At 46.3% G+C, this 27038-nt stretch overlaps 1 long non-coding RNA gene across 1 annotated transcript; it reads right to left on the bottom strand.

Annotated features, from left to right (window-relative positions):
- Positions 1–2284: 2284 nt before the first annotated feature.
- Positions 2285–4032, bottom strand: LOC112546187 (uncharacterized). Its single transcript, XR_012902388.1, has 4 exons — positions 3970–4032; positions 3364–3653; positions 2702–2783; positions 2285–2601 (listed from the first exon to the last, which is right to left on the bottom strand). It is a non-coding gene; the product is annotated as an uncharacterized LOC112546187 (long non-coding RNA).
- Positions 4033–27038: the final 23006 nt, after the last annotated feature.

Below are 27038 nucleotides of genomic sequence, written 5' to 3'. Positions count from 1 at the left end.
TGAAGCTGATAGAGAAGGTGCAAATTGTTCTTAAGTACCCATTGTTTGGTTTTTGAAGTCTTTAGGATGTGGAAGGTAGTATGCTAGCCAGGTAATGTCTTTATTCATACCTTTGTGATAGGTCCCAAACCTATAAATAGAATTAAGTTCCAAGGCTTCCCTGTGTATTTGGCTTGTGGAATTGGCCTGAAACAACACGGTGACTTTGAGATCCAGTAATGAGTGCCCGGGCAGGTTAAAGTGTTCTCCAACAAGTTTCTGTGTGTTGTCTTTTCAGATATCTAATTTGTGTCCATTAATTCTTTCCTGTAAAGACTATCCAGTTTGGCCAATATACATGGCAGAGGGGCACTGCTGGCATTTGATGGCATAGGTCACATTAGTGGATGTGTAGTTAAATGAGCTTCTGATGTGGTTGAGTCCAGTGATGAAATCGCTTGGGTAGATGTGTGAACAGAGTTGGTACCGGGGCTGATTGCAGGGGTAAATTCCTGGATGATTATGATGGAGATGTGCTGTGTGGTTCCTGGAAATAATTTGTTTGAAGTTAGGGGGTTGTCTGAAGGGCTATGTCTAGACTGCAGGCTTCTTTCGAAAGAGAAATCCGCTTTTTCGAAAGAGAGCACCCAGCGAGTCTGGATGCTCTCTTTCGAAGACGGCCTCTTTACATTGAAGAACGCCTTCTTTCGAAAGAGGAACTTTCGAAAGAAGGCGTTCTTCCTCGTAAATTGAGGTTTACCGCCATCGAAAGAAAAGCCGCGTTCTTTCGAAATAATTTCGAAAGAACGCGGCTTGAGTCTGGACGCAGAGGAAGTTTTTTCGGGAAAAGACTACTTTTCCCGAAAAAACCCCTGAGTCTGGACACGGCCTAGGTGAGGACTGGCCTTTCCCCCAAGGCCCATGAGAGTGAGGGGTCATTTTCTGGGATAGGTTGTAGATTGTTCGTAATACATTGGAGGGGTTTAAGTTGTGGGCTGCTGGTGCTGACAAGTGGAATTCTGTTGTTTTCTCTTCTTGGCCTGTCTTGAAGTAGTTCATGTCTGGGTACTCTTCTGGCCCTGTTGACCTGTTTTTTCACTTCTCCAGGTGGGTATTTCAGTTTTAATAATGCTCTATGTAGATCCTGTAGGTGTTTGTGTCTGTCTGTGAGGTAGGAGCAAATCCAGTTGCATCTTAGGAATTGGCTGTAAACATTAGATTGAGAAATGTGTCTTGGATAGAAGCTAGAGGCATGAAGATAAGTGTAGCGGTCAGTAGGTTTCCGGTATAAGGTGGTAGAAATGCGTCCGTCATGTAATTGTACTGTGGTGTCAAGGAAGTGGCTCTCTCGTGTGGACTGATCTAGGCTGAGGTTGATGGTAGGGTGGAAGTTGTTGAAATCCCTCTGAAATTCTTCAAGAGTACCCTTCCCATGGGTCCATATGATAAAGATGTCATCAGTGTAGGACCTTTAATACTCCATTCATCTGAAGAAGTGGGTTGTGCCCACGAAAGCTCATGATACATCTACATATTTTGTCAGTCTTCAAGGTGGTGGTGCTAGACTATTCATTGTTTTTTTTTGTTTTTCCAGCTACAGACTAACTCGGCTACCCCTCTGAAGCTAGCATATAGTGTCACTGAATATTAATTTTAGCTGATTTTGTGAGAGACTGTGGTTCATTTGAGAACTATTATAAATTAAAGTTAGTGGATGCTGATTCCCGTGGAATATAACAATTTTGAAAATACTTCAAAACAAAACAAAAAAATCCCAGGTTTGTTCATTCACATTTTAAATGAATTTGCTTTGGCTGAGATCCCACCTCTTCATTCCTCTTATCTTTCTAACAAAAGAGCTTACAGGCAGGGGGGATGTTTTGAAAGCACTGTAGTTATGTGAATGTTGCAGAAGTGATTTGGGTTGCATAATAATGCATATTTACAGCAGAAACCTGATTCTCAGAATCAGATTCATCTGATCTAGGAATAAATAGAAATCACATAATCTGAGTATCCAGTTAAAAAACTCACAGTTTGAATACTGAATGTCTGTGAATGAGCAAGGGACCAAGAATTATTCTGAATGGCACACATAGTAAAAAAATAGTGATTTTCTTTAAGGACATTTTGCAAATAACATCACCCCCCTCACACAGAAAACCCACTGAATACAATATTCACTCAATCACCTGGCCTCCTTTGTCCGAACTCTTATAGAATCCCTATTACAGTGAAATCTGAGTGCCTTCTAAACTTACGATGTATATAATAGAAAGATATATTTCTCTTTTTCCTTCCAGCTATGACTGAACTTTATTTTGCAGATTTTGTTTGGGTTGGTGTTTCAGCATTTTGCTCTGGGGACTTTTGGGAATGAGTTCTATATTTGGAAGCCAGTTGCTGAGGAAGCTCTGTGGTCTGCTCATACAAATCCCCTTTTTGGAGTTGACAGTTGCTGTGGAGGTCAGGATCACAGAGAATGAGACAATTTCTCAGGTCTCTTGGGCCAAACCTCTGGAAGGTTTTGAGGATGAGGAATAATGCGTTGAATAATTTATAATGCGTTTTGGGATGAATGGTGATATAGAAATGTGAGAAATTATTAGCAGATGATTCCTTCTGATAAAAAAAAGAGCAACATTCATTTTAGAGACAATTTAGTTGTTATTTTCAAATGAACTAAGGCTATTTTCATAAAAACAGGATCTTTCTTTCTTACCAGTTTCTCTCTGTCAGGTGCTTATTCCTCACCTGAGGTCATCATTGTCTGTGAGAATTAATCATAACTATCTCCAGAGTAACTGATGTGGTATTTGGAAGATGAGAGAAAAAAACCATAGTTTAATATAATGAACACATGAAAGTTCTGTGAAAGTATTACAAAGGACTGTAAGGACAAAGATATCATAAAACGGATCCAGAGGACAGAAATCTATAGACAGGAAATATCACTCAATCTGATTAATCTGGTGAATAATTATTCAAATCTAAGACATTCAGTTGCAGAGTGATATATGGAAAGCAGAAATGCTAAAAAAGACATGGAGATGACCATGAACAGCAGGTGAGATGAGTTAACAATGAGACAGAATGGCAAAAGTCAACACAATTTCAATGTGATGTGGGTGGCATATCACATGCACCATATCCTGGACTTCTCTGTAAGGTGCTTGTGAAACAACTATAATACCATATTCAGTTCTGGGTATGGCAATACCAGAAAGAGGTTGCTAGATTGGTCCGGGTATAAGTTTAGACACTACATCACTTAAAAACTGGGGATCCTCCTCTATCTCTTTCACCCCTCAAATCCAAACTATGACCAAATCTTGCTATGCTGTGGGTTCTGCTTTTCTGCCACTGAGATGTCAGAGTGCCTACCATGTGGTTCACTGCTGGGTGATGCTCTCATCCCCAGCCAGAAGGATGATATAGAGCAGCAGTTATAGGTTTGTCTGCTGGGTTGTTTTGTTGTTACTGCTGAGGGAAAGCTAACGCACGGAGATGGATCTTTGGGACACAGGCCTGAAAGCAGTAAGATTCCCACTAGTCAGGATTCTTCAGTTTCACGGACAGAGAGCAGCCACCAAGAAAGCCTTGTCTCTAGCTGCCACCAATCTTACTCTGGGTAGCTCTATTGCTCTTGAAGAGGGCAGCTGCCATGGAAGAAGCTACAGTGGTGAGGAAAGTAGAGAATCAGTGTCAAGCAGATGACCCTATTATTTTCCTTTGTTATAGTTTCATTGTATTATTTCAATAGAATAGACCAGTCTAAAAAATTAATGTGCCTCAATATCAATAGCACCTTCCAAATACTAGCAGACAATCCTGGCACCCCCAACTTCTGTCATAATTTTTATTGGGAAATTCAACAGTGGTTGTTTTATCATACAGGCTTGATTAATTAATATTTGCATTGCACTTCGAGATCCTTAGACGAAAGTCCTTATAGAAATGCACAGTGCAATTGTCCTTTGTGGTTCATACCGCATAGTGTGTCCAAGTATTATACTTCCTGAGGTCTCTTCTACTCCCTCTGATGATGCCATCATGAAATAGTCCCTTTCAACCAATAAAAATGGTCTGACATCATAAAGGAAGGAGGGGCATAAGGTACAAATCCATTAGCATTGGCATTATAAAGGTCATGATAAATAGCCCTAGGAAACTGATGTACATTATGTCAAGATGGATTATAATATATAGTAGCTGCTGGTATTGCCATTATTGTTTATAAGGACACTGTCTAGTTCTGTTAATGTTCTTGTCTTTCAAGTTTGTTTAATGTTGAAGTTCTTTAAAATTAACATTAAAGAAACCCACAAAAGAAGAGTCATGCGTATACACAGAATAAAACCTGACAGTACATTATGCATGGCATGTCAGCTCTTAGTTGTTAATTTCCTGGCTTTTTGTCAGGTGAAATCAATCCTTCATTATTTAAACATGTAGGATTTTTGTCTTTGTGTGTCTGAGTGTGTGTCTTCCATGCTGATATAAATGGAGGGTGGGCTGGAAACAACATGTTCTTTAGAGGAGCAATAAAGGAGTCCAAGCAGATCTGCTTTGCAATAATGGCACCAAAAGAAATAATTTCCCAAGATGTCAGAGATATGCAGCTGTTAAAAGGTACTTAGCATTCACACGCTGACCACTATCCCTCCTCTCAGTTGTTAAGCTAATGGGGTAGCAGTCGCTAGTACAAAAAGCTTTGTGGTACACGGGATACACACATTAGTATATTTCTACTTAAGGGGCCTTAGAAGAAGATTCGCTTCTCTGCTTTTGTCCTCTGTCTTAGAAGGAGGAGTTGGAAGCTGAAAAACTCTGTCCAATATTTAAACCCAAAGGGTGCGCACATTTCCAGTCACGGAGGTGCCCCTGCCTAGTGAGGGTTTCACTTTAAATTCAGGTTGGCAATGTCCATTAGGACTCCTCCCTGGTTCTTATTTTCAGTTCCTTGACACAGAAATAGATGTTTATTAAACTGAGGTACCAAGAGGTTAAGGGACAGGCTGTGGTCATGAGATAATTGCAAGGCAGAGCTGGAAATAGAATTCAGGTCTCCGGACTCCTGGTATGTCTGACCTCTAGAGGAAGCTTCTTACAAGCACCAGAGGATGTACAATAAGAACCAAACCCAGCCATTTGAGTCTTGTGTCTATAATCTCTGTGAGTAGATGATATAGGCATTATCATCCAGAGCCTCAAGTTGTAATATCTATGCCACATCACAAGCAAGTAGACCACATTTGCATTAAACGATTGAGTTAAATGAGAATACTATCTTTAGAAAGGCATTAACAATTGTGTTGTAATCTCTCTCCATCTCTTCTTCAAACAGGGCAGTAGGTTAACTATCTTTCTGATTAATGGATGGAATAGCCAGCACTGAGGCTTCATCCATAGAAATCTGCAAAGACCCATCTGTGTTGATCAATGATCTTGCATTTATCATGGCTACATCCTCCATACTGCAGCTGGGTGCTCTATGCTCTAAGAGAATTCTGCCATCTGGTAAGGTGGCACTATGGCCACAGTCCATCCAGATTTCTGCCAAGAAAGTGACCTTAGATTTGGCCCCAGGATGACAGAAGTCAGGGGAGACACTGTAGGAGCAGAGCATCTGGTGCTGTGCTACCGTCCAATTCCCTCTAGCTCATATACTCCATCTTGGACAAGGCGGATGTATACCTGAGCCACTGCAGGCATATTAGTTCAAAAAGATGAGCAAATGTTTCAAACAGGGATGGGGCATTTAACAATTCCAATTCTTGCCTGTTTGTGAGGAACATGCCCCAGGAGTGTAGCTAGATGTTTAGGGTCCTGGCAAAATTTCACTCAAGGAGTCATAGGGCTAAATACACCAAGGGTATGTCTACACAGCAAAGTTATTTTGAAATAACAGTCGTTATTTTGAAATAACTTTACCTGAGTCTACACAGCCAAACCGCTATTTTGAAATTAAATCAAAATAACGGAGTGCTTATTTCAAAATTGGTAAACCTCATTCCATGAGGAATAGCGCCCATTTCGAAATTGCTATTTCAAAATAAGAGCGGTGTAGACACATTTTGAAATAGGGGGTCTCCAGCCCTTCCCAGGGTGCCCTGGTGGCCACTCTGGGCACAACCAAAACTCCTCTCCCTCCCCCCATCCCCGGAGCCCTTAAAGGGGTAGACTCTGGCCACAGTGCCTGTGCCAGCTCCAAGCCTACCAGCCCAGAGTCAGAACTTGCTGCACCTGACCCAGTGGCCCCAACATGAGCCAGGCAGCCAGTGCTAGCCAGCCCTCCACTGCTCCCCAGGACCAGTCTGCCAGCTCCCAGAAGCCTGCCTGGTCCAGTGCAGAGATCAGGGACCTAATTCAGGTTTGGGGGATGCCTCCAATGTCCATGATCTCCACACTAAACAGAGGAACACAACCGTCTACAGGTGGATGGCTGCCAGCCTGGTGACCAAAGGCCACATACGAACCCAGGAGCAGTTTCGCATGAAAATAAAGGAGCTGCAGCAGGCGTATGCCAGAGCCAGAGGGGGCAGCTCCCAACCAGGGGCAGACCCAGACCCCTGCCCCTATTTTGATGCCGTGGACCGTATCCTAGGTGGCAGGACAGTTTGTGCCCCCCAAGTGGTCATCAACCCTGGGGCAGAGCTTGCTGCCTCCTGCTGCTCCAGCCCCTGCTGCCTCCCCAGCTACCGCTCCTCCTCCCACTCCTTCTCCCCCTCCCGCTTCTTCCTCCCCACCCTTTCCACACCCCCAAGGATGCCGAGGCCCCTGCACCCGCAGTGCTGGGAGACAGTCCAGCAAGACCCCCAACCCTGATCCCTGAGCTTCTCCTCCCCCTTCCTCCCCTGGCCTCCCCCTGCCAGCTCCCTCCTCCCAGGTTTCCCCCTCCCCTCCCCCACCTTCTTTCCCCAGTCTCACCTCAGTTTCATTCCCTCCACCACCCCAGTTTTGTTCAATAAAGAGGCTTTGTTGTAATGAACACGTGTATTTTATTGTACAGCAGGAAGGGGGGTAAGGGAGGAGTAAGTGGAAGGATGTGAGGGAGGAATGCGGCACAAGCCCCCAGTGGGGCACACCAGGGAGACTGTTATTGCCTGGAGAACGTGCTGCCAGGCTCGCAGCAACATGTCCAGGAGCAGCACCAGAGTGCCCAGGGTTGGCTCCGGCTCCATGCTGCAGAGTGCTGTGATGTTCTGAGTGAGGGCAAGCAGAGAAAAAATGCTTTGCTGTCCCTCAGTAAGATAGGCAAGCAAGCCGGGAAACCTTAGAACAGGCTGTCCAGGGGGGTCCCTTTAAGCACAGGTCTCAGATACCTTGTGTGACTTCTGCCTGAGGTTAACTCCTGACCCAATGCCCTGCCAGAACCGGTTCCGGCCGGCCTTAAATGCGATTCAGCATCCTATCAGTGTGGAGGTGCTATTTCAAAATAGAAAAATGCTATTTCGAAATGCATTTTGTGTCTAGATGCGTTATTTCAAAATAAGCTATTTCGAAATAATGCTGTAGTGTAGACATACCCAAAAGGAGCTACAGACCTAACTTATATTATAAAAGCTAAACTACAAAACTACTGAGGTGCCACTGACATTCAGAAAATTCCTGTTCAGATGCTCCCTAAGTCTGTAGATGCTTGGACTCCCAGAATGTCTAGATGTTTGTTGTTAAAGTTACAAGTACAGGCAGTCCCCGACTTACATGGATCCGACTTACGTCGGATCCCTAGATACGAACTTCGCACATGCGCAGCAGCATTCCCGGGCTCGCTCACCTGGGTCCTAGGATCCTCCTCCTCCTCGGGCCGGCTCCGACTGGGGTCCCGCAGAGCTGCCGGGCAGAGGAAAAGTGCCTCCCCACGCCCGCTGCCCCCCCTAACCCCCCTGCCAGCAACAGGCTGCCCCCTCCCCTGAGCAACAGGCTGCCGAACAGCAGACAAAAGCAGCCTCTCCGCCCCTCCTCCCCCTATACATGCTGGGCTCCCTGGGCAAACAAAGACTCCACCAAAACAAACAAAGTGCTGGCCTCATTGTGTTAGCAAAAAAAGGACCCTCCTCCTAGAACCCTGGGTGGTGTGTGGAAATAAAGCTATTAGCTCAAAGCATGGTGCAGAGCTGTTTGGTATTTGATGAGTTACTCCTTTAGTCCTGAGTTTGTCATAGGGACAGAAATAGATGTGAAATCTTCTGAACAGGGGAACAGACAGCAAAACAAACATTAGAGGGGAGTTAACCTTTCCCTATGCTATCCAAAATTAAAAAAAATGTTTGGCTAGAGTTTCCCCTACAATATGTACCAGTTCCGACTTACATACAAATTCAACTTAAGAACAAACCTACAGTCCCTATCTTGTATGTAACCCGGGGACTGCCTGTACCTAAATTTCAGCACCTGGGCCTGCCGCATATAGCTGTCTAAGTAATGACACACTCAGCAGTTTGGGCTTCGCACGGTAGGCATTTCCCTGCCTATTTTACCTTTGCCAATCCAATAGACATGCTCTGAACATGCCTAAACCTATATAACATGGAAGGAGAAGATGGAATGGTGCCAGTTTATAACCTTAAGTCCCATGGTTAGGGCATTCATCTGCAATGTGCGAGACCAGGATTAAAATCCTTCCACCTGATCCAAAGAACGGTTGTGGGATATTCTGGAACAGGTCTCTCTCAATCTCTTGTATTGAAGCTAATTAAATATTCCCTGGGCCAGAGAGAGTGTCAGGATGACCTAGGAGACTCAGGTTCCTGTTCTCCTGCTCCAATGTGGCATGCACAGTACGTCCAGATTCCAGATAGGGGACTTCATAAACTGTTTGAGTCTGCCCTTGTCTTTGGTCTTCAGTGGACAGACTCAACACAACTCCCTAGCCCTGCAAGAAACACACCTAACACTGAAGGCTGAATTCCAACCCCAGTTCCAGCTCCCAACATTTCATTCCAGCAGAAGAGTATTAATGGATAGCCTTGTTTCACTGATTTCATTGTGAAAAGCCAGCTGGAGTTCAGATGGAATGGGACGATTAGTAAAACAATGATTAAATGATTCAGTGATCCACAATGGATTTGGAATTTACGCTTTTCTCAGTTCTGAGCTGTTTCATTTCAAAAGTGGCATTAAAAAGAGATAATTAGTCCACACGATCTCCCAGATTCATGAGGTGAGCTTCAAGCCACATGACTGAAACATAGATACTTTTCCTTCTGCTAGTCTTAGCTTTGACTCTCCTTCATTTTACCAACCTTGGGTTCTTTTATTTCATCATCACCCTGTCCCTTTCATTGCATGTATCAATTAGTTGCTCTCAGTGGGTGGTCTGTTATTTCTCTGTCTCCTTTTAAAGGGTAAGTATTACAACTTCCTAAAAAATCCAGATACAGAATAATTCTCAGGCTTTACTTCATAGCTAGAATCCAGAGCTCTATTACCCCAACTCTCTATGGCTGTTCTTTACCATTAATCAATAGATCATATGTCATGATTTTAGTTTTCAAGTGAGTCTAGCAATGCTGAAAGGTCCTGGATTGACAGTGTCACTCTTGAATACATAAGAAAGGCAAAGGCAGTGTAAACATCCTTCTTCATATTGCATTGGTAGGCTTTAACACAACCTGGAGGGAGTACCCAGGATAAGGCCTTGAGTTTATTATTATTTATTTGTATACTGTTCGTGCCTACAGGCTCCAACTAAGAGAGGGACCCTATTTCACCAGATGCTGGACAAATACACAGTAAGAACTACTATCTGTTCTAAAGAACGTACGCTGAAAATAGACAAGATAGAGAAAGGATGGGAGAGGAAACAGGGAGGTCATCCTCACCTCACCTCACTGCGTCCCCAGGGAGAACTGACCACTTCTCTTCTTTCTCTACAGCCTCACCAGCTGCTCGTGCAGGGTGCACTAACCTGCCTGGGACATGCTCCTGCACCCAAGGGCTCCACAGGACGACCACAACATGTCAGGTGTACCAAAGCAGCACCTGGCGGCCCGGCGAGCCCTCCTCCCCATCCCTCCGGGGATGCCAAGGCCCTCGCACTCATCATGCTGGGAGGCAGTTGGCCCGGCGAGACCTCCACCCCTGAGCCCTGAGCTTCCCCTTCCCCTTGTTCCCCGTGCTTCCCCCTTCCAGCTCCCTCCTCCCAGTTTTCCCCCTTCCCTCTCCCATCCTCTCTTCTCCCCTCTCCCACCTACTTTCTCCAGTCTCCCCAGAGTTTCATCCCCCCCTCCAGTTTTGTTAAATAAAGAGAGTTTATATTTTTGAAAATACGTGTATTTTATTTGACAGCAGGAAGGGGGGTTAGGGAGGGGTAAGTGGAAGCCAGGCAAGCAAGCAGGGACACCTGAGAACTGGCTGCCCGAGGAGGGAGGTGTCCCTTTAAGCACAGGCCTCAGATAGCTTCAGGCAACAGCCACACAAAGACACTCCTTACCTGATGCCTTAACCCTGACCTGGTTTCGGACGGCCTTAATTCTGAATCAGTGTCCATTCAGTGTGGACGTGGTATTTTGAAATAGCAAAATGCTATTTTGAAATACATTTTGTGTGTAGACGTGTTATTTCGAAATAACTTATTTCCAATTAACTATTTCAAAATAATATATTTCGAAATAACACTGTAGTGTAGACATACCCTAATTCATAATGTTAAGAAACATTAGTGACTGCTAATAGGAATACAGCATCTGCTCCAGTTGTTCAAAGAAGGAATCCACCTGATTTTATACACACTGTGCCCAGAATACTAATAACTTGGTATAAATGTGAGTTCTTAACTGCTGTGATGACCCTGTTTGACTTGTTTGCTAATGGATGAGTTGATAATCTGCATTGTGACAGCTTTCCTTAGGATTTAACTGTCTCTATAGAAATAATCACAAAATCGCAGGACCTCCAGCTGAAAGTCTGTAAAGACATTCTATCATAGCAACAAAGGTGTTCTATCTTCTTTATGAAGTCTGAACTTATTTATGATATGTAGGGACCTACCAAATTCACGGTCCATTTTAGTCAATTTCATAATATTAGGATTTTAAAAATCTCAAATGTTATGATTTGAGTGATTTAAATTTGAAATGTCATGTTGTTGTAATTTTAGGGATTCTGACCCAAAAATGAGTTGTGGGGTAATCGCAAGATTATTTTTTGGGAGGCGGGTTTACCGCACTGATACACTTACATCTGTTCTGCTTCTGGCAGCAGCGCTGCCTTCAGAGCTGGGCAGCCGGAGAGCAGTGGCTGCTGGCCAGGAGCCCTGCTCTGAAGGCAGAGACACTGTCAATAGCCACTCTGTAGGATGCCACCCTTAATTCTGTGCTGTTGCTTGCAGAGGAGGGCTCTTACTCGGCAGCCACCACTCTCTGGCCACCCAGCTCTGAAAGCAGTGCAGAGGCAAGCTAGAAATGCTATGTTCCCATCAACACAACCTTGTGACCCTCTGTAACTGCCTTTTGGCTACGTACCCCCAATTTTAAAAATGCTGATCTTCTCGATGAAATCTATATAGCAGAGGATAAAAGTAACTAGTAGGATGGTTACAGCTGTGACTGGGTTTACACCTGACTATTAGGAACAGAACAACACATACAGGGAGTGGCACAAAGCAAGGTGTGGTACAAAATAGGGTGTGGTACACAGCTTTTAGGAGACATTCTGCCTGATGTCATCACAGTGGCTCCTGGCTCTTCCATGGACACAATGGAAATGTATCTGCTGCTATGCCCCTTGAAGAACTGCAGCATACAACTGCCATCTGAGGATGGCCACCTCTTCTGGCTGGTGTGATAGCAAATGTGCCTCACCTCAAAATGTTCCTCTCAGACACTTCACTTGCTTGCATACTCTAAGGGTCATGTGACAGATATCAGAAAATGCCCCACAATTACAGCGTGGGCACAGATTCTACAGGGTATGGATACCCCTCACATTGTGCCCATTTTCACCCAGGCTCCATAACAAGGCGTGTTCTAAGAATACGGGAAAGCCGTCAGAATGAGCACACTTGTCCACACCTTCCTTGCCTGTAGCAAAGAACATTTTGAGGAATGTTTGTGGGAAGGGAATTTCCTCACGTTTTTTTCCAAATCTCATAAGAGATTCTGTGCTGAAATGGTTTTGTAGAGTTTACAATCTGAAGTGACCATCAGGTCTTCTAGTCTAGCCTTCTGTATAACACAAGCCATTAATTTTCACCCAGGTGTATTGATAGTAAACCTAAATTTTGACTAAAGGTTTTAATTGGGTCTTGTAAAAATGCTGCACTTCTACAGGACCCTCATTTAGCAATCTTAACTTGTTTCACAAATATTCCTCATTTAAGCCTTTCAGTCTCTCTGTGGTATGGATCATTATCCCCAGTGTATAGATGGGGAAATGGAGGTACAAGGAAAATCAGGGATTTTCCCTATCACAGAGGGTGATAGAAATGTGAATGGAACAAGGTGTCCTTGTTCCTAGTCTCATTCCTTATCCATTTGACCTACTGCTCTCAGAGTTTGGGAAACATTCCTGCTTTGCTCTGGTGGAAATAGTGATGTTGTCTGATTTCTATTGTTTGGGTTGGAAAAGCAAACTTTTTATTGGCTTCAATTACTTTTGTTTTTTCATTCAAAATGTTCTGAAAACCATTTTATGTAGTTTCTTTTGCCATTTCATTTGTGCTGATTGGTCGCACCACCTTCAGAAATCTAATGGAGTCCAATGCATTTCAATGGGCTAATTTCCCACATGCCACCATTAATTGCTTTCAGATGCTAGCACCTCTGATATTTAAAGGGACATTGACAAACTGCCTGAGTTAGTGTGTCAGATTGCAAACTAAATAGCTCTCCAGTCCATTTGCAGTGGGACATGCAACAGGTTGCTTGTGTTAGCATCCCTTTAGGGTTCCCTCATTTTCTCATTCACCCAAACTCCTAGATAGTCAGAATCTCATTCTTCCCTTTGATGACTGCAAAGGGAGTTGAGGACATTGTAGGATCAGGTGTTCCCTCCTTTCCCCCTCATATTAAACATTTGTAAAGTATCCTCAAAAACAGAGCTCATAAGGTGTCTTGTTGTGAGTGTGGGTCTGCAAGATCTTGACAAAATATTGTGGGAAGAAATGAATTTCAACCATGCAAAAGTTTTCGTTGAAACACTCCATAGATAGATGGTACTTCTTATCTGAGATGTTTCTCCCAATGAATGCCACATTTTTATACATGGATGCGCTAGTAAAACCAAAGCTGTGAATGCCCAAATTCTGGTCATTATATGCATAGAATGGCAGATACATGCAACTGTGGCCTTTGATCAACAGTTCAGGCCAATGGAGCTACTGTGGCAGAAATAATTCAGAGAAAGCACAGAGTATTTGATAGTAGCAAACAGTTATCAGAAAGAAAAAAAAAGCATGGACCTGATTCTCTTCTCAAGCATCTTAATGTAAATTAGGGGTGATTCCACTGAAGTTACTGGCCCTGACAGGTTTAAAAGCAGCACATAGGATTGATTCTTCAAAGTGCTAAGTGCCTCCTTAGTGATTAGAGATAAGCGTTCTCTATTCCCCTTCATTTTCAGTGGGAGCTGAGCCCACTCTGCACCTTTCAATAGGTGCTCAGTACCTTGTAGGATCAGACCCAAAGGGCAAAGAAGCATCTTTATCATCCAAGCAAAGACAACATCCAAAAGCAGCCTACCAAGCTGCTTGTAGGAGGAATTCCTTCAAGGTCTGTGAGGGTATGTCTACCCTACAGTGTTATTTTGAAATATCCTATTTTGAAATAGTTATTTTGAAATAGCTTATTTCGAAATAACGTGTCTACACAAAAATAGCGTATCCACACTGAGTGGACTCTGAATCACATTTAAGGCTGGATGGAACCAGTTCCGGCAGGGCACCAGGTCAGGACATACTGTGTGGGCCTGCTGCCCGAGGCTATCTGAGGTCTGTACTTAAAGGGACCCCCCCAGAACAGCCAGTTCTCAGGTTTCCCTGCTTGCTTGTCTACCTCGGTGAGGGACAGCAAAGCATTTTGTCTCTGCGTGCTCTGGCTGTCCTCACTTGGGACACCACAGCACTTGGCAACATGGAGCCAGAGCTGCCCCGGGCACTCTGGTGCTTCTCTTGGACGCGTTGCTGGGAGCCTGGCTGCACTTTCTGCAGGCTGCCGTCCATGAGGTCCATCGGGGGGCTGTCAGTATCCAGGAGGCCCTGCGGGAGAGCTTCCATCCTGAGGAGCACTAAGAGCCTTCCTGGTCTGCCCCACTGGGGGCTTGTGCCTCATTCCTCCCTCATGTCCTTCCACTTACCCCTCCCTAGCCCCCCTTCCTGATGTCAAATAAAATATATGTATTTTCATGAACACAAACTCTCTTTATTTAACAAAACTGGGGGTGAGGGAATGAAACTCTGGCGAGACTGGGGAAAGGAGGTGGGAGAGGGGAGAAGAGAGGATGGGAGAGGGGAGGAGGAAACCTGGGAGGAGGGAGCTGGAACGGGGAAGCAAGGGGAAAAAGGGGGAGGGGAAGCGTAGGTCTCAGGTGTGGAGGCCTCGCCGGACCAACTTGATTTTCATGCGAACCTGCTCCTGGGTTCGCATGTGGCCTTTGGTGGCCAGGCTGGCAGCTATCCTGCCATAGACTGCCACATTCCTCCATCTAGTGCAGAGATCATGGACGTTGGGGGCATCTCCTCCAAACCTGAATAAAGTCCATGATCTCCACCCTGGACCAGGAAGGCGCCCACCTTCTCCGTGCCCTGGCAGGCTCCTGGGAGCTGGCAGACTGCTCCTGGGGAGTGGTGGAGGGCTGGCTGCCAGTGGCTTGCTGGCTCATATTTTGGGGCCACTGGGTATGGGGCAGTGACTGCTGGCTCTGGGCTGGCAGGCTTGGAGCTGGCACAAGCACTGTGGCCAGAGTCTACCCCTTTATGGGCTCTGGGGAGGGAGAAAGGATAAGAGTGTTCTTGGTTGAGGCTGGAGTGGCCACCAGGGCTCCCTGGGAAGGCCGGAGGCCCCCTATTTCGAATTAAGTGTCTACACAGCACTTATTTCAATTTAGCTCATTCGAATTTGTCATTATTCCTCGTAGAATGAGGTTTACCAAATTTGAAATAAGCGCACCGCTATTTTGAATTAATTTTGAAATAGAGATTTGGCTGTGTAGGTGCTAGGAAAGTTATTTCAAACTAAGGGCTGTTATTTCGAAATAACTCTGCTGTGTAGACATATCCTGAGTAATCTAGGAAAGAACAGGGTGACTGATCTAGCCATGAGAGGGGACAAAAGAGTTGATTTAATTTAACTCCTGTGATTCAAAGTCGTTGGGAGGGATATAAGGTGCCGTAGAAAGTATTATTATGCCAAATATCAAAAGACATTTTGAGCAACTGAAGCTCGCACTGAATTCCACATTTTAGCAACTCTCAGGATGTGGCCCATTAGTAATGATCTGATTTGCATACACAAGTGTCCATTTGTGAGCATAGAGGCAGGTTTTTGTTTTTAATGATAGCACAGGTTGTGTGTGACATTTAGCTGTATTAATGGTGTTTCAGGTGAGACTGAAACATGAATAACCCAGTGAGGAGAAATGTGGTGAGGGGAGAGTAATTAAATTGTGTAATTCCAGTTAAGAATTTGCCTGAGTTACCAGGCTACACGGCTGCCAAGGATTCTGAAGATATATTTCCTACCACTTATGACCAACTCCTCCCCTCCCCCCAAAAAAACAGCCTAACCATTGAACAGCTGCCAGTTTTGAGGTGTTGGCCCCTGCATTTGGCTTGGAGAAAGGAACAGCTGGAGCAAAGCAAAAGGAAAACCCCCAAAGAACACATATCCTATGTTTGCTCAGGAGCTTTGAGCTTTAATTAACTTCATTATCCTCTTATTAAAATTAACCTCCTCTAAGGGGGCTTTTTTCCTTTCACTCTTTTTGTTCACACTGTATTGAACCCACAGAACATCTTTTTTGGAAAAATCAGTGGAGGCTGAGGTTTCCTGGATACCTCTCAAATTGGTTCCCCTGCCATTCAGCATGAATTAAGCTCTAGAAAAGCCAGAGCAAAGATTCTGCCAGTGGGACAGTGTGGTGTTTGTTTGTTTTTTGGTACACATGGACCAGATGATCATTTAAAGGTAAATACTTTTTCTTCCAGTAAACTTTATCTGGGGACTACATGAGAACACTTCATTAAGATAAACTGGACTGGAAGCAACCAGTATGAAATGGTTTGGAAGAAGACTAAGGCCTTGAAATGCTTCTCATGAGGAGTTCTGTGATGCTATGCATACAGGAGGAGAATTCCCTCCTCCCTAGGGCAGTGGTGATTGCATGACCGAAAGCTTCATATTTGATCACCTTTCTTGCTATATTCACTCGCAAAGCTACATGTTACTGGCCATAATAAAATAACCTTTAATGTATAGTCACAGTATCTCTCTCAGGGTATGTCTACACTACAAAGTTAATTCGAACTAACAGACGTTAGTTCGAATTAACTTTGATAGGCGCTACACATACAAACCGCTAGTTCGAATGAAGTTCGAACTAGCAGAGCGCTTAATTCGAACTAGGTAAACCTCATTCTACGAGGACTAATGCCTAGTTCGAATTAAGTAGTTCGAATTAAGGGCTGTGTGGCCACTTAATTTGAACTAGTGGGAGGCTAGCCCTCCCCAGCTTTCCCTGGTGGCCACTCTGGGCACCACCAGAGAAACTCGTCTGCCCCCCTCCCGGCCCCGGAGCCCTTAAAGGGAGGACTGGGGTGGATCTGCGGGCTCCTCGGGGTGGAAGCTCTCCTGAAGCCCCTTGATTAATCCCCCCTCCGGATGGCAGCCTGCGGCAAGTGCAGCCGGGCTGATGGCCAAGTGCTGTGATGTGCCGAGTGTGGGCACTCAGAGCACTCCAAGCCAGGATTGCTTTGCAAGCGGGGAACCCCTGAGAACTGTCTGTCCGGGGTGGGGGTCGGGTCCCTTTAAGCACAGCCCTCGGCTAGCATGATACAGCAGCTCCACGCTCTAAGTCCTAACCTGATGCCCTGCCAGCACTGCTTCTGGCCAGCCTTAACCTCGGTTCAGGGTCCACTCAGTGTGGACATGCTAGTTCGAATTAGCAAAACGCTGATTCGAACTAGTTTTAAGTCTAGATGCGCTAATTCGAATTAGCTTAGTTCGAATTAACTAATTCGAACTAAGTTAGTTCGAATTAGTGCTGTAGTGTAGACATACCCTCAGGGTATGTCTACACTAGAAAGTTAGTTCGAACTAACGGACGTTAGTTCGAACTAACTTTCCTATGCGCTACACTAGCGCTCCGCTAGTTCGAATTTGAATCGAACTAGCGGAGCGCTTAGTTCGAACTAGGTAAACCTCATTTTACGAGGACTAACGCCTAGTTCGAACTAGCTAGTTCGAACTAAGGGCTGTGTAGCCCTTTAGTTCGAACTAGTGGGAGGCTAGCCCTCCCCAGGTTTCCCTGGTGGCCACTCTGGCCAACACCAGGGAAACTCTATGCCCCCCTCCCGGCCCCGGACCCCTTAAAGGGGCACGGGCTGGCTACGGTGCCCGTGCCAGGTGCAAGCCTGCCAGCACCCAGCTAGCAGACCCTGCACCTGGCACGGCACAGAGCCACCCACCCGATGCCCCCCAGCCCACCCCCTCTTGCCGGGACCAGGCTGGCGGCTCCCGGGAGCTTCCCCTGGACTGCAAGAGGCGGGCACCTTCCTGGGCTAGTGCGGACATCGTGGACCTCGTCCACGATCTCCGCACTAGGCACAGGAAAGTGGCCGTCTAGGGCAGGAGAGCTGCCAGCCTGGCCACCCAGGACCAGGTGTGCATGAAAATCAAGGGGGTCCACTGAGACCCCCGACCCTGAGCCCTGAGCTTACAATGGCCGTCCTGGGTCAGACCAAAGGTCCATCTAGCCCAGTAGCCTGTCTGCCCACAGCGGCCAACCCTAGGGACCCTGGAGGGGATGGACCGAAGACAATGACCAAGCCATTTGTCTCGTGCCATCCCTCTCCAGCCTTCCACAAACTTTGGGCAGGGATACCACTCCTACCCTCTGGCTAATAGGACTCCATGGACCCAACCTCCATCACTTGATCTCACTTCCCTTTAAACTCTGTTCTAGTTGTAGCCTTCACAGCCTCCTGCAGCAAGGAGTTCCACAGGTTAACTATTTGCTTTGTCAACAACAACAACTTTCTGTTACTACTTTGAAGCCTGCTACCCATTCCTTTCCTTTGGTGTCCTCTAGTCCTTCTTTATGGGAACTCATGAAGAACTTTTCTGAATGCACCCTCTCCACCCAACCCCTGCTTTTAGAGACCTCTATCCTGTCCCCCCTCCGTCTCCTCTTTTCTAAGCTGAACAGTCCCAGTCTCTGTAGCCTCTCTTCATCTGGGACCTGTTCCCAACCCCTGATCATGTTAATTGCCCTCCCCTCTCCCAGCCTTTCTCTTCCCCTCTCCCACCTCCTTTTCCCAGTCTCCCCCAGTTTTTTTCAATAAAGACAGAGTCAATGTTGGAAGAAACGTTATCTTTATTTTGTACATCAATAAGAAGGGGGGCTAGGGAAGGGCAAGTGGAAGGAGGTGAGGGAGGAATGGGGTACGAGCCCCCGATGGGGAGGACTGGGCTGGCTCTGCGGGCTTCTGGGGGTGGAAGCTCTCCTGCAGCCCCCCAATTACTCCCTCTCCCCAGATGGCAGCCTGCGGCAAGTGCAGCCGGGCTGATGGCCGAGTGGTGTGATGTGCCCAGTGTGGGCACTCAGGGCACTCCAAGCCAGAACTTCTTTGCAAGCGGGGCACCCCTTAGAACTGTGTGTCCGGGGTGGGGGTCGGGACCCTTTAAGCGCAGCCCTCGGCTAGCCTGAGACAGTATCTCCATGCTCTAAGTCCTCCTTTTATGCCCTGCCGGCACTGCTTCCAGCCATCATTAAGCCCTGTTCAGAGTCCACTCAATGTGGACTTACTAGTTCGAACTAGCAAAACGCTAGTTCGAACTAGTTTTTAGTTCTAGATGCGTTAGTTCGAACTAGCTTAGTTCGAATTAACTAATTCGAACTAAGTTAGTTCGAACTAGCGCTGTAGTGTAGACGTACCCTCAGTGATTTCATTAATCCCAGAGGACAATATGTACCATTTATTTGTGCTTCATTGGTTTGGAGTTGAAGGTGCACACAAAACAAGAACACACATTATGCATCTTCACTTACCACAACAGCAAAATCAAGTACCTGCACACATAAGAAGCTTTTTACAGGAACCACTGGTGATTTTCCCATGGAATCTCAGAGACTGGAGGAGCAAAAGAGACATGTCATTCCACATGCAACTGTATACTTGGCTTTTACAAAAAACAGTTTTCAGAGTATTTGAACTTCATTGACCTGCGCTGTTATCCATGTATTGGAAGGCAGCATGTAAAAAGAGGACCAGTCAGTTTTCACTATAGCTTTAAGAGTTTTGAAATTCCTGATTCCATTCCCTCTATTTCTTTCTTATGTGGCTGACCATAAGCCTCATCTTTGCAGTCTCTCATTAGATACAGAGTAAACACTGTCTATTCCCCCTGTTCTCCTGCAATCCATCATTTCACCTCCTTCTTCAGACAAAAATAATAAACCAGCTTGAAAACAGTCTGGCCTCTTGAATTAGCACAGACTGCTGGTGCTGGGGAGTCTTTGCTTTCTGCCAGCTTTTATCTCCCCCTGTCTGGGAGTGGCTTGCTTTCCAGATGAGATTAATATGGGGTACAAGGGAAAGGGGAAAAAAATGCTTTACCTTTCTTGGGTGACGTTTCCTTTGTAGATGCTTTGTGTCAGACTGTGTCATCATGATGCTAATGTGATATATCATGACCTTTAAAAATGGGAGATTTGCAATAATCCTGAACCTGCTCTGAATTCAAATGACAGACCATTCTGATTTTATAACAGTTGATTTAAAAAGAAATAGCCTGACTAGAGAGAGAGTGTATACTTCAGCTGTTCATATAGAGAAACAAAATCTTATGGGTATGTCTACACTACAACGTTAATTCGAACTAACTTAGTTCAAATTAGTTAATTCGAACTAAGCTAATTCGAATTAGCGCATCTAGACTTAAAAACTAGTTTGAAATTAGCGTTTTGCTAATTCGAACTAGCATGTCCACATTGAGTGGACCCTGAACCGGGGTTAAGGATGGCCAGAAGCAGTGCCGGCAGGGCATCAGATTAGGATTTAGAGCGTGGAGCTGCTGTCTCTGGCTAGCCAAGTGCTGTGCTTAAAGGGACCCGACCCCCACCCCGGACAGACAGTTCTCAGGGGTTCCCCGCTTGCAAAGCAATCCTGGCTTGGAGTGCCCTGAGTGCCCACACTCGGCACATCACAGCACTTGGCCATCAGCCCGGCTGCACTTGCCACAGGCTGCCATCCGGGGAGGGGGGGTCTATCAAGGGGCTTCAGGAGAGCTTCCACCCCGAGGAGCCCACAGAGCCAGCCCAGTAGTCCCCATCGTGGACTCATATCCCATTCCTCCCTCACCTCCTTCCACTTACCCCTCCCTAGCTCCCCCTTCTTGATGTACAAAATAAAGGACACGTGTGTTCAAAAATAGAAACTCTCTTTATTGAACAAAACTCGGGGAGACCGGGAAAAGGAGGTGGGAAAGGGGAAGACAGAGGGTGGGAGAGAGGAGGGCAACTAAAATGATCAGGGGTTTGGAACAGGTCCCATATGAAGAGAGGCTAAAGAGACTGGGACTTCTCAGCTTAGAAAAGAGGAGACTGAGGGGGGATATGATAGAGGTCTATAAAAGCATGAGTGGTGTGGAGAGGGTGCATAAAGAAAAGTTCTCCATTAGTTCCCCTAATAGAAGGACTAGAGGACACCAAATGAAATGAATGGGTAGCAGGCTTCAAACTAACAACAGAAAGTTGTTCTTCACAAAGCAAAGTGTCAACCTGTGGAACTCCTTGCTGCAGGAGGCTGTGAAGGCTAGAACTAGAACAGAGTTTAAAGAGAATTTAGATAAATTCATGGAGGTTGGGTCCATGGAGTGGTATTAGCTAGGGGGTAGAAATGGTGTCCCTGGCCTCTGCTTGTGGAAGGCTGGAGATGGATGGCACGAGACAAATGCCTTGGTCATTGTCTTCGGTCCATCCCCTCCAGGGTCCCTAGTGTTGGCCACTGTTGGCAGACAGGCTACTGGACTAGATGGACCTTTGGTCTGACCCATTACGGCCATTCTAAGCTCAGGGCTCAGGGTCGGGGGTCTCAGTGGACCACCTTGATTTTCATGCCAACCTGCTCCTGGGTGGCCAGGCTGGCAGCTCTCCTGCCCTAGACGGCCGCTTTCCTGTGTCTAGTGCGGAGGTCGTGGATGAGGTCCACGATGTCTGCACTAGACCAGGCAGGCACCCACCTCTTGCGGACCCGGGCAGGCTCCCGGGAGCCACCAGCCTGGTCCCGGGAAGAGGGGGAGGGCTGGGTGGCAGCGGGTGGCTGGCTCCAGCCGTGCCAGGTGCAGGGTCTGCTGGCTGGGTGCTGGCAGGCTTGAAGCTGGCCTGGGCACCGTAGCCAGCCCGTGCCCCTTTAAGGGCTCCGGGGCCGGGAGGGTGGCAGAAGAGTTTCCCTGTTAGTGCCCAGAGTGGCCACCAGGGAAAGCTGGGGAGGGCTAGCCTCCCACTAGTTCGAATTAAGTGGCTACACACCCCTTAATTCGAACTAGTTAATTCAAACTAGGCGTTAGTCCTCGTGGAATGAGGTTTACCTAGTTCGAATTAAGCGCTCTGCTAGTTCGAACTTCATTCGAACTAGCGGTTTGTGTGTGTAGCGCCTATCAAAGTTAATTCGAACTAACGTCTGTTAGTTCGAATTAACTTTGTAGTGTAGACATACCCTGAGAGAGATACTGTGACTATACATTAAAGGTTATTTTATTATGGCCAGTAACATGTAGCTTTGCGAGTGAATATAGCAAGAAAGGTGATCAAATATGAAGCGCCTATCAAAGTTAATTCGAACTAACGTCTGTTAGTTCGAATTAACTTTGTAGTGTAGACATACCCATAGAGTTGTTAAGCAGGACACTACAGCTTCCACCAGTACTTCCACGTGGCTAGGTAGGAGGAAAGTTCAGGCACAGGAAGTAGCCAGCTCAGGTAGGAAGCACAGATTCAGAAGGAGCAGAGAAACTGGATGCTAAGAGGATCCCCCCTCCGCACCCTGATCAACTGTTTGCAGGGCACCATGTGGAAGAGGCTGTGGATGGTGGATGCTACAGCTGGGTGCAGGTGTATGTGTGTGTGGCTTACAGGGGAACAGCAGAAGCTGGGTAGGGAGCCAGTGCAGAGGAGCCCCAGTGAGAGACATGAACTGAGCTTGGCCTGGAAACCTGCAAGCTCTTGTTTGCTACAACAGAGACTGGGGAGGGCATCCTAAGCAGTGGACCTGAAGATCTTTGACTCCCAACTTGACTGCCCCAGGATGGAACCCAAACAAGAACTGCTATTGCTCACTTTGAATTGTTTCTGTTTTTGCTTCTATCCCTAGGATATCTGCAGCCTTTCCCTCTTCTGCCAGCCTTAGGAAACATCTTTCCCCAGCCTTGTGTCCAAGAGGTTACTGGGACCCCACCCCCAGGGTTACCGCACTCTTATGTGTGTGAGATGTAATTGCTGGGGCTGCTCATTGCTAGGGGTGCCAACTTAGCAGAAAACCAAACACCCTTTCTCCCCCCCCACACACACTGTCCTTCCCAAGAACCCTGCCTCCGCTCACACCATCCCTTCTCCCTCCATCACTCGCTCTCCCTCAACCTTGCTCATTTTCAGCAGTGGGTTGGGGTGTGGGTGGGGTGCAGGAGGGGCTGAGGGCTCTGGATGGGGATGCAGGCTCTGAGGTGGGGCTCAGGATGAGGGGTTTGGTGTGCAGGAAGGAGATAGGGCAGGAGATTAGGGTGCAGGGGTATTAGGGGTCTGGCTGGGGATGCGGGATCTGATATGGGGCCAGGGATAAGACTTTTGGGGTCCAGGAAGAGGGAGCTGGCTGGGGCTAGGAAGTTCAGTTTATGGGTCAGAACTCAGGTCTTGAGCAGACAGTTGGGGTGCAGGTAGCAGGTACCTCAGGAGGCTCCTAGAAGTTGTTGCCATGTTCTCATGGCCCCTAGGTGGAAGCATGGCCAGGTGCTCCCACAACGGATGTAGTTCCCAGGCAATGGGAGCCATGGAACTGGTGCTCAGGGTGGGGACAATGCACCGAGCTTCTCCTGACCAATCCTTCATCACAGGGCCCGCTGCTGCTCCAGCCCAGCCGGAGCAGCTCCTGTCTGGGGTAGGCCTTGGTGCACCACAGGCAGGGGCTGCTCCAGCCCCCTGCCTGCTCCTCCTTTAATCAGTTAACTGGTTATGTTTAACTTGTTAACCAGTTAAATGGGATTTTACATCCCTAGTTCATTCTCCCCTCATACAACTATACCTGTCCCTTTTTTTGCAGGAAGGTATATTATTTAGCCATAGAGTATCTGTGTGTTGTGTGGAGTTCTAGTCAGGTGTGGTTCCTGTCAAACAAGAGATACAAGGCAAGAACTCAAACTGTGTGATATTTGCAAATTCACTCAGCTTCTAGAAACATCTCATCTGATTGACAGACCTGCTTCTTCTCCTAATTTCTGTGGCTAGTTCTGCACTACAATCTTGCAGGGTGTGATTCCCCACTCAGACAGACATGGCTGGCATGCTAAAATTTGGAGTGTATCTGTGGTAGTGGGTAGAGCCCTGCAAATCCACGGATATCCGCTTTATACCCACAGGTACCCACATGCATGGATATGATGCTGATATCCATGACTCATTTCTGCAGACAAGGATGTGGATACAAATTCAGTAGAGCCCTGCAAATATGTAGATAACCACCACTCATTTTTGCATATACAAATGCAGATACAAATTTTGTATCTGTGCAGGGCTCTAAGCACGGGCAGCAGCAAGTTGCAAAATGAGTTAGCCACTCTGCGTTGCGTATTCATAGAACCTGGGCAGGTTATACTCCAGGCAGTTATCCCATGCTATTGCACATTGCTGCCTATGATACCAGATTTGAATTTCTCAGGCAGAGTTGCAGAGCACCTACAGCTCCCACTCATGTAAATGAGTAAGAGATGCTCAGCACCATTCCAAATGCAGTACTCTCCCCGTTTCTTCAGCACATGTACATCAAGGTCACCAGTGTTTCAGTGGCTGGATTCTTTGTCTTTGCCCCATGAAGCTGCTCTTTGGTGGCAAGGGAATTTTTCATAAAGGAACACATACCATTTAGAGCACCCTGTTAGGAAATCAGTGGTTGGTTGTATAAGACAAGGCAGTTGTTTCATTAACTTGGAAAGATATTACATGTCCATTTTGCTTGCAATCCTTTCTCTCTCCCTTCCCAGTTTCTTTTGGGGGTGTAGTAAAAGCCATTGAGGCTGTAGAACAGAGCTCCTCTGCCAGTAATAGTGAGAGTATTTGTGTCAATATAGCCAGTATGTACAGATTCACAACAGGCAAAGTACAGAAAAGCTACACAGGCAGAATTGAATGAAGCTCGGAATCCATTAGAAAGGGGTGAGCACAGAATCTGCATTGGAGCTGATTAGAAAATGGAATTTCCATCCTGAGAGAAACTCTGGCATTTCAAATTGTTTTAAAGCTACGTCACAACCACAAATGAGGATGCCAGTCATCTAGTTTTTGACCAGAATGCCTGGTTGAAAATGGATCCTGGCTGTTTCAGTTGACATTGTGGCCTAGGCCATTTAAAGTCTGGATGGTGGCACAGTGGAGTCCCAGGGCTAAGGCAAACTCCCAACATACTCTGCCTCTGTGCGACTCCTGGAAGTAGCCACCAGGTTCCTGCAGTGCTGAGGTGCAGGGAGAATTCGCACTTTGCCAACACCCAGAGTGATGGTCTGTAGCTCCTGTTGTCTGGGAACTGTAACCAATGGGAGCTGTGGGGATGGAGCCTCAGCATATGATGGCAGCACATGGAGCCAACCGAGTCACAAGGAACCTGGCAGCTGCTTCTGGGGACTGTGGTAAGCATCGCCAGGACCCCATACCTCAAATCCTGTCCCGGATGAGAGTCCCCTTCTGCTCCCAAATCTCCTTCCAGAACACACATCCCCCCAATCCCAAGGCTCCTACTGTTTTCCAATCCCTCATCCCCTGCTCCACCACAGACCTGCTACGTTAATTGCTTAGCTTGAGTCAAAGTATCTTAAATCGAATTTAGGCACTGTCCAAAATGTAGGAAGTCGACGGAAGCGCATTCTCTCTTTGACTTCCCTTTCTCCTCATGGCTAGGTCTACACTGGGGATAAGTTTGAATTAAGATACACAACTCTAGCTACATTAATTGCATAGCTTGAGTCAAAGTATCTTAAATTGAATTTTGGAACTGTCCACACTGCTGGAAGTCAACAGAAGCACACTCTCTCTTCGATTTCCCTTACTCCTCATAGGAGAGGACTATCTCTCAGTTCGAATTAGCTGTCTTCACTAGACCCGCTAATTCAACCCCCGTAAGATTGACTAGGGCAGCTTTGCTATTCTCTGTAGTGTAGACATGACCTGTTTCTCTGGGTATGTCTACACTACCACCCTAGTTCGAACTAGGGTGGTAATGTAGACAACCGGAGTTGCAAATGAAGCCCGGGATTTGAATTTCCCGGGCTTCATTTGCATCTCGCCGGGTGCCGCCATTTTTAAATGTCCGCTAGTGCGGACTCCGTGCCACGCGGCTACACGCGGCACAGACTAGGTAGTTCGGACTAGGCTTCCTATTCCGAACTGCCGTTACTCCTCGTTTCCGAACTACCTAGTCCGTGCCGCGTGTAGCCACACGGCACGGAGTCCGCACTAGCGGACATTTAAAAATGGTGGCGCCCGGCGAGATGCAAATCCCGGGCTTCATTTGCAACTCCGGTTGCCTACATTACCACCCTAGTTCGAACTAGGGTGGTAGTGTAGACATACCCTCTGTGCTCAGTTTTCCATCTGTAAAATGGGAATGGTATTTCCCTGGGTTGCAGGGATGTTGTGAGGATGAATGCATTAACGATGGTGAGACACTCAGATTCTATGGAAATAGGATCCACATAAGTAACTTGGACAGATAGATTTATAGTACACAGGGAACACCAAATTCTAAATGCCGTAAAGCTAAAAAGATACAATCTAGCTGGAGAGGTAAATTAGAGCATGAAGGAATTGTTTGTTCCAGTTACGGTAAATTTCCTTGGTGTCATGGGGTATAGAGCTAAGTATTCCTTGTATCTTATCTATCTATCCTGCACTCTTCATCCCAGCACCTGAACACCTTAATTATTAGAAGTATTTATATGTACAGTTTTATGCATCCAGTTTTGTTTTGCTAAAGTACTGAGGGAAAGCTAAGGTGAAGAGCTGGGTCTTGGTCTCTGGCACAGAAGAAGTGAGGTTCAGGATAATTTTGATTTCCTCAGTATGTTCTCTAGCCATAAATCATCAGTTAAGAAAGCTCTGTCTCCAACATTTGTGAGTCTCATTGTTCTTGGACAGCTCTGTTGTCCCAGAGGAGCATATCTGTCATGGGAAATCATCATCAGAGGCCAGCCACATAGCCCCAGACCATCAAGAGTTTTGTAAATTAGCACCAGGACTTTAAAATTGACCTTCTTTTCAATGGGGAGCCAATGTAGTGAACAGAAATTAAGGCCAGTATGGAAAATAAAGCAGAGTCTAGAGAGAGGGCAGATCAAATTGTGCCTGTCATTGAGAATCAGGATATGATGCCTGGTGATTTCAAAGCCATGATTACTGCTTTTGAAAAAATGGCCAGTTATACCTTTCAGTGCACAGATACTTTTCCTTCATTCACAGGCAAGTATAAGAGTAGGAAGTTGGATTTAACTCATGCTTATTTACAAATTGAACTTTGATTCCCATGGATGACTATAAAGGACCATTCTCATTTTGAAGCAGTGAAAGTTCTGCATTATAGAAAAATGTTTCGAGAGAGCCTTGAAATCAGGTGCTTTTTAGAAGAGGTTTTTGTTACAGAG

This window comes from Pelodiscus sinensis, chromosome 3 (genome assembly GCF_049634645.1).
Source record: "Pelodiscus sinensis isolate JC-2024 chromosome 3, ASM4963464v1, whole genome shotgun sequence".
Classification (NCBI taxonomy): Eukaryota; Metazoa; Chordata; order Testudines; family Trionychidae; genus Pelodiscus; species Pelodiscus sinensis.
Note: the sequence above shows the minus strand (reverse complement) of the source record. Positions and strands in the feature narration are given on the sequence as shown.